General features: G+C 43.4%; 1 long non-coding RNA gene across 3 annotated transcripts; it reads right to left on the bottom strand.

Moving 5' to 3' along the window:
- Positions 1 to 511: 511 nt before the first annotated feature.
- LOC123096133 (uncharacterized) lies at positions 512 to 6,488 on the bottom strand. 3 transcript variants are annotated; one of them, XR_006446475.1, is made up of 9 exons: positions 5,882 to 6,488; positions 5,730 to 5,817; positions 5,395 to 5,617; positions 5,256 to 5,302; positions 4,708 to 4,770; positions 3,626 to 4,055; positions 1,775 to 1,933; positions 1,586 to 1,672; positions 512 to 958 (listed from the first exon to the last, which is right to left on the bottom strand). It is a non-coding gene; the product is annotated as an uncharacterized lncRNA (long non-coding RNA). The 3 variants fall into 3 exon arrangements; XR_006446474.1 differs by having other exon boundaries at positions 5,730 to 5,811; XR_006446473.1 differs by lacking the exon at positions 5,730 to 5,817.
- Positions 6,489 to 7,639: the final 1,151 nt, after the last annotated feature.

Raw genomic sequence — 7,639 nt, 5'->3', positions numbered from 1 at the left:
GGCAAGACTGTAATTTGATTGTATTATAAATAAAATTAATTATATTTTGTTTCTACACAATTGCATGCAACCTTTTTTTTCTATCTAGAATACCACAAGCATGCAAATCATATATTCATAAAAGAGAGGGTTGTCCAGCGCATTACATCATTTGTGTCCAAATGCAAACATTCATCCACAAGTACTAGATCGAGATCGCGCCTTGGCGCGAGGGTGCCGGTCCAAACGCCAGGTTTAGCATATGCATTCACACTGTATACATCATACAAAGAATAATGGCCAAGGTAACAGTATTTACAATCCACTCAGTATATACCATAAAGGAAACTCCAAGGACAATTTATATACATTTGTACTCAGCCATCAACCGTAGTATCTTGAACTTTAACAATAGGCTTATTAAAATTAAAATGGCCTAAGTAAGCACCGGCCCTAATCCAATACATAAAATCCATAGCATAGAAAGCATCACAAGCATAGAAAGCATATCTTTGTCAGCCGAGCAACCAGATTTAAGCAAAGTAATTTTTTCACTCATTATTCTGTCAACCATGATAAAAATAAAAAAACTAATGAAGAATCATTCAGAAGTAAGGTTTATTTGTATGCACACAATAAGGAGCCACCTAACAATGTACGAACATAGAAAGCACGTAGCACAATAGGTTTAGTAGCAAATATCACAGACATAGGACGTACGAAAGCAAATGGTAGCTTACAGACGATCCACAACTTTGCATGTCTTGGGCATAATGTAGACCAGGAGGAATGATGACACGACGCGTTCATACTGATTGGTCCTCCAAGATCCAATGTAGAGGTGTTGAAAAAGATGGTCACACAGATCTTGCCGTCCTCATGTACAACACGATCATACTGAGCCGGTGATTAGCCCAAGGTGTGCTAGGAGCATGTCAAGAAATGCCCTGTGTGGGATCCTAAACACTCGCTTGGTATCCTGCAGTGCCCGAGAACATAAAACATAAGGCCGCGAGGAGCTGCTTACAGTAATTGCATCACAACACGAGAGAGACATCAGAGAAACCAGTCGCGGATAAAAGCAGTCATAGTGATAAAAAAAGATACGTTAAGTCTATCGGTTAATCAGATTGTCATTGAGCAGAGCATTTTTAAGAACAACGGGGCTATTAATCAGTTGAAAATACAACTTGTTTTAGTAAGAGCAGTCGATAAGGTAAGATCAATATGATCACCTTCAAAGACAGAAATCTAATTAGCACATAGAATGCTTGCGCTTTCTAAACAAAATACATCTACATAGAAGGCCTAGACAACATCTAATCAATCGAGGAGACACCTACAGAGCTATTAACTACACGAAGAGCACATCAAAGAAATAGATTTAAAATCATCACACTGCCTGGATCTAAATATCACTATTTCTTTACTACTATCTGCGAGCATCAATAATCCCTAGATCAGATGTGTGTTTCTTTGCAGAGTTAGCAATGTTTACATCTGTGAGTACTTCTTTTGATTATAAAAATTCCTGAGTCACACACTCATCATATTTTTGCAACCGTCCAGTAAAATCAGAGAGGGGACAGGATGGGTTTCACCTGACCTGTGCAAGCGCCCGTAGACGGCTGTTAGTGGAGCCAGCGGAACCTGACGAGCCATGGACATCGAGCTCTTCGTCAGCCATCACCATCTGAACAGAACACGTGGATCCAAGAAATTACTCAGAGGTGGGCACACATTTAGAGTTCAAAAGGAAAACAAACCATGTAACCGTCTATTAATGAGGACAGACCTGGTCGGTGGAGCCGAGCTGCAAAGGGAGAATCGAGATAGAGGTCTTGTCCGGGCACCAAGAGCTCTAACAATGGGGAAACTCCGCAGTTCGGTCTTTTTCCTCTGGTGAGTTCTGCGCAATCATTACATGATTCATTAGCAGCCACCAAGAAACGATCTGCAAAAAACAAAATCAAAGTAAAATCAAATGGAATCACATGCAGGAAGCAGTGAAGTACTATACATGCAAAAAAAGACATGAGGAAGGAAGGGAGCCCAATGGATTATCATTTTATTCCAATAATTAATTAAATAACATCATCTGCCCCCATCATAGGAGCACAAGATGTGTACAAGGCAACAAGAATAACTCTCGTCAGATGGCACTAAGGAAAGCTAATCAGATAGAATACATAGACATTAAATGATGGTATGAAGCAGCTCACTGCATATCATTATACAGTTCTTGCAATAATAGATCCATAGAGCAGTAGGATATTCAGAACTACATCTCCAGGGAAGGCCATCATGACATTCAGTATTATTTAATAGATCCATATTCAGTATGCTATTCGTGAAATTGGAGGATCACTTCAATCCGGATTTTGCTACATGTGAACTTATCAATGCAGTTCATTTGTGCTGCTCTCTCTTCCTAAGCTAACCACGGCCATAACCAGGCAAAAAGGGAGGAAACTGGATGGCGTAACTGAAAGACCAAGTATACTGGTGGGGCGTAGATGCATACGGAAACGCAACTTTAGAACTGCATGTCATAGGAGAAGAAATAAATCTAATATATAAATAAGACATAAAACTCTAATAGAAAGAGGAATCAAAATTCCATGAGGGGAATACATCGTAGAATTGGTACTGAAAATTTAACTTGACTAATTTAATGGAGAGACAAATGCAATGAGAAGATAGGAGCATCAATATATATTCGAGGTCAGTATTCAGTCCCAATCTCTCCAATTCATGCAACATCCTTGCAAGCAAGCATGAGAATTGCCACAATCATCCAGGAACTCATGGTACAGCCTACCCAATCTCAACCAGCGCCAAAAATTGGTGATCCCATGAATGCATTAAGTTTGGAGCAACTCCCAAAAGTTGTCCCTCAAAAAATTGGACAAAGTGAAACTACTAATACTTTCCACTTACACAAAACAGAAAGCTATGCACGACTTGGCACATACTTAAAATTGCAAGGTTCGACTGAGTTCACTAAAGAAACTGAATTTTCCATACACTTGTCTCGCTGCCGAGGATCGTCGTCAGCTTATTTCAAAATGTCAATTTAGTACAAAATAAAAAATAGTGGCAACTAAAAAAATGGAAGTATAACAGGAATCATACTTGGACAAAGGAAATTCACTAAACCAAACATTTTTTTAATTTTCACAAGCTATATATTGAAGTCTATACTTGGACAAGCACGTAGATATAACTATCTAAAATCCAGTTCTACTTCATATGCCATGCTTTCAAAAAGATCTACAATAAAAGTTGGTTCTTAAGAAAAGAAGATCCACGTTGGAAGAAAAACATCCAGTAAGTTGTCGGCATGGCCGCAAGGGACATACAAAGATCTTCGTAGCAGCATCTCTTCTGAAAGACCATCGTATGATTCGTATCTCTCTTATCTATCCCAGGTTGTTGCCCACGGAATTTTTCTACTTACACATTTATATAAACAATCGAGGCATGCATCTGCAAACTCAAATTCAGAACACAAATTGAGAAAAAAAAAGTGCAGCCACTTAATGAGAATAACCATGAAAGAACACATACATCTCACCAAACAAAGAACTGGTTGTGAACTTGAGGCCAAGACATAAAACGACAGCATAAGAGACACTAAGCTCACCTGCGTCAGCTTGTCGTTCCTGTCGCCGATGGTGTTATTACTTGAGTAAATGATGAGAGTGGTCAGGGCCTTCTTTCCTTCAGTTTCAGACATGGCTCGAGACAATGAACAATGCCAAGAAATCAAGTACCACTTAAATCAAAACAACCTAGAACTAAAGACACAAAAAATGAAGTAGACTATAATCTAGTGAATGAACATGTGTCAAATCAATCAAATGAGGGAAATCATGGATAACAAAGTGAGGCTACGTAATAGAATGAATTGAACTAAGATCAATACTGCAATATCCACATCTCGGTTTTCATAGTAACCACGGCTCTAAAAATTAACCATACAAAACTGAGAAGGAAATGTCAAGTGGAAGGATACTCCCCTGCCTAGCTATGCCAGTGTAGGTTGGGGCCTCATGTCCATCTTCTCCAAAGCACTGAGAAAACAAAACTGAATGTTAAACAGTGTTGTATTCCCAATAGCAACTATCTAGAATTAAACTGAACTATGATTCATGCGAGATTGTAGTGATCAAGGTGATGTAAATAAATCAACCAATAGCAACTATCTAGAATTAAACTGAACTATGATTCCAAGGTATACTTTTCCTAAATCAACCAATAGCAGCTATCTAGAATTAAGAAATCAAATGGTAAATTTGTAAGAGGAAGAGTATATTGAGAAGGTTGATTCAATAATAGCTATTAGAGCCCAGATAGGAAAAACATCAAAAACATGAAAATTCGGTTGACCATAAATAATGCTACTTTCGAAGATAATAGACTGAAAAAATTTCAGTAAGGAGCTTCTCTACAACACCATAAAAAAGACGAGCACAACAACATGATCCATGATTGAATGCACGCTACCAAGAGAAAGAAGAAAAGGCTATACCTGTAAATCCACAGATAAAGCTTTAGTGGCGAGTTTGTAGCTCAGGATCCATTCACATAAAGAAAATTATGATAAAAATCAAGGAAACCGATTTCTTGTGTGCAGGTACGTACATAAACAAAGAAATGTTACTCGAAAACAAAATCGCAAAGGCAGTGTGCATAATAATTGTTTACATAAAGTATAATTTCTACCTCATAGGGCCCTTCGTGTTGATTGCCTGCCAACACATGGGACACTGGGAGCTTCTCTGGCACCTACAACAGGAATAGCATTAGCACATCAGAAAGTATATGATAAGGAGTCACAGTCGCAACACGAAGATGTGCTAAACCAAATCAACCAATAGTTTAGAAGAGTCAACTCTTCTGAATTACAAGTGGCAGTCAACCGGTCATTGTAGTGATCAAGCTACTATATAGATAATATGGTGTTTCATCTGAACGCTCAGAATCAGTGGCAGCGGTAAGAAATGAAGATAAATGGTGCAGAACAACAAATCCTACAGCCAAAAATGTGCAACACAGTAAACCGATCATTCAACAACCAAAATATAAACTACAACTCTAGAAATGTGGTTCTCAAATCAATTCGTTAATGTTTCAAATCTTACCATTAACAAACTAATAGCAGCAAAATGCATACTTGTATGACAGTTTCAGGAAATATCATTCTAAATTTCTAATCGAATGGTTACAAAACTTTAGGGGAAATTGCAAAGAGAAGAAAGCATGGTCCTCACCACTCAAGGATGCACTGGAGATGCAAATCATGCTTGCAGCCTGTAACCTGTGACAATTAGAAACAAAAAACCAGAACAGATTCCACTTCAGACACGTCTACCACCAAATCGAAAGGTTTCCATCACCAATCACCATTACATCTGCAAGACAGAGGTAGCTACTGTGGAGGAGTCACTGTCGCAGAAGGCCTTGAGGCAGATGCTGCAGGTGTGGTCGCAGGCGTACACACCGCCCTCCACGAAAGTCGCTGCCGATGAGAGCTTCTCCATCCCTCCATCCCCCGACCCCTCCTCCCTCTTTGTTTACTAATCCAATCAAGAATGAGGTCGACCGCAGGAATGGACTGCTGCCTCCCGCATCCCTGCAACAACGCAAACGACAAGATTTTAGATGTAAAATTCGCGTGGAAATCCAACCAATCGAGGTTATTTCAAAAACCAATCAAGATTGTGAGGCGGCGTGCTGGCCAGGACCTCTCTTCGTCCCACAATCTCCCTCTCTGCTTCCTCATCGTTCAATCTCCCTCTCTGCTTCCTCATCGTTCAATCTCCCTCTCTGCTTCTTCCTCATTCAGTCAGCACCACGTACCGCCATGAAAATGCAAGGAAAGGACGAGAGGGCTCACCTTGGCTTGATGATGCCGGAGGGTAACTTAGAGGACGAGGCTAGCTCGGCCTCCGACCGACCAGCGCAGCGTCCCCGGCGGCGACTTCGTGACGCACGAGATGGAGGTGTTGAGCACCGGATCCAGCGGGGCCACGAGACGCGCATCGGTGAGCCACTTCCCCGTGTGAAATTCCTTGGCACTGTCTCAACGCCGAGGCTGACGGCTACGACGCCAAGTCGGAGGCCATGGATCCCGGACAGCCATGGAACTCGTACCCAGTGGAGCAGCAGCGCAACGGCGCAGGGGAAGGGAGGGTGTGTGGCGGGAAGGGAGGAGGCAGAGGGGCGGCGGGGGACGAAGGGACGGGGGGTGGTGGCGCTTAGCGGCGCCAAAGCAGCGCCGCTTCCCCCTTCGGCCACCGCATCCGCGTTTGTGCCGAGCGGCAGGCGGCTGCCCTTGGGCTGCTTCTCGGAGAGGAACGGGGAGGGGATGGTAGCGCGGGTGCGGCTGGTCGGTGGCGGCGGCGGCGGCGGACGGGGAGGATGGCCGGCGAGCGCAAGTTTGGAAGGGGAAGGGGCGGCGGCGGCTGTCCCTCGCGTGAACATGAGAAGGGAGGAAGCCGATTGGGGAGAAACCCTATGGGCATTGGGCTTTTATACCCCATAGCGAAATTACGAAAATGCCCTCGGCGGGGCACGAGAATTACACGCGGTGGCATGAGATTTTTACAGCGAGAGGTAACTATTCATTGCAACAATGACACCTCTTCGATCCGACGGCCGAGATCAACCCGGAGCGAGATCAGATGGTCCAAATCAAATCCAAAAAACGATACGACGGCCGAGAGTCGCTAAGCTCTGAGAGAGCTCATGTTCTCCCAACTAACATATATCACGATACCCGAGCTACTTGCTATTAGCCCACCTATACAAGGATTCAAAGAAGGCAATAAAAAATTTATCGGACAACCCAGCCACAATCCAAACCTTCACTTCTTCGATGATCATTGTCATTAGAGTCGTGGTAGAAAGTGTGACTCCTTCAAAGACAATGACATTCCGACGTTTCCAGAGCAGCCAGGCTACCAACAACAGCAGGGTGTTCAGATCTTTCCTGCGCATGGCTTTCGTCCTCAGTGAGCAACACCATGGCAGTCGGAAGATATGGGAATCCAGACCACCTAGCCCCAAGCTAGGCAGACCAGGCGCCAAACCTATCTTGGGAAGATGCAACAGCTATGATGTGGTCGACAGATTCATGAGTCTGATCGCAAAAGGACACGACTCGGGAGTTGCTTGGGCACTGACTTCTCTCCCTGGCAAGGTGCCATGTCGCGGAGCCGAAGCCTACCAAGTCAAAAGTGAGAGTGTGATCCTTGGGAAGTGTGTTGGCGAGGACAAGACGCCTAGCCGCGATGGAGGCAAGGTTCAGGGTGCCAAAGAGGATGCTTTTGCCCGGAATAAGGACGCCGACAAGGAAGTTGGATCCCATATGGATCTGATCTCTAGCTAGCGTCGCCACTGCATGGTGCGCCAACTGTCAGTTCAGGATCATTATTGTAATCATGATGAGGTTGTGCACGTATGTTGCCCAGATGGGAGTCACACTATGCAATTTACCCAGGTACAGACCCTTACAATTGAGGTAACACTCTACTCATGCTTTGATGTATGATGGGTTATTAAGGACATCTCTAACGACAACCCGCAAATTTCCTCCAGCATTCGTCCGCGGACAGGAGGGACAATCCACGGATACGGATGCGGGAGACCGCCA

The sequence above is a fragment of the Triticum aestivum genome, chromosome 4D (genome assembly GCF_018294505.1).
Source record: "Triticum aestivum cultivar Chinese Spring chromosome 4D, IWGSC CS RefSeq v2.1, whole genome shotgun sequence".
Classification (NCBI taxonomy): Eukaryota; Viridiplantae; Streptophyta; class Magnoliopsida; order Poales; family Poaceae; genus Triticum; species Triticum aestivum.
The sequence above is the reverse complement of the archived record's forward strand: the minus strand, read 5'-3'. Positions and strand labels throughout refer to the sequence as shown.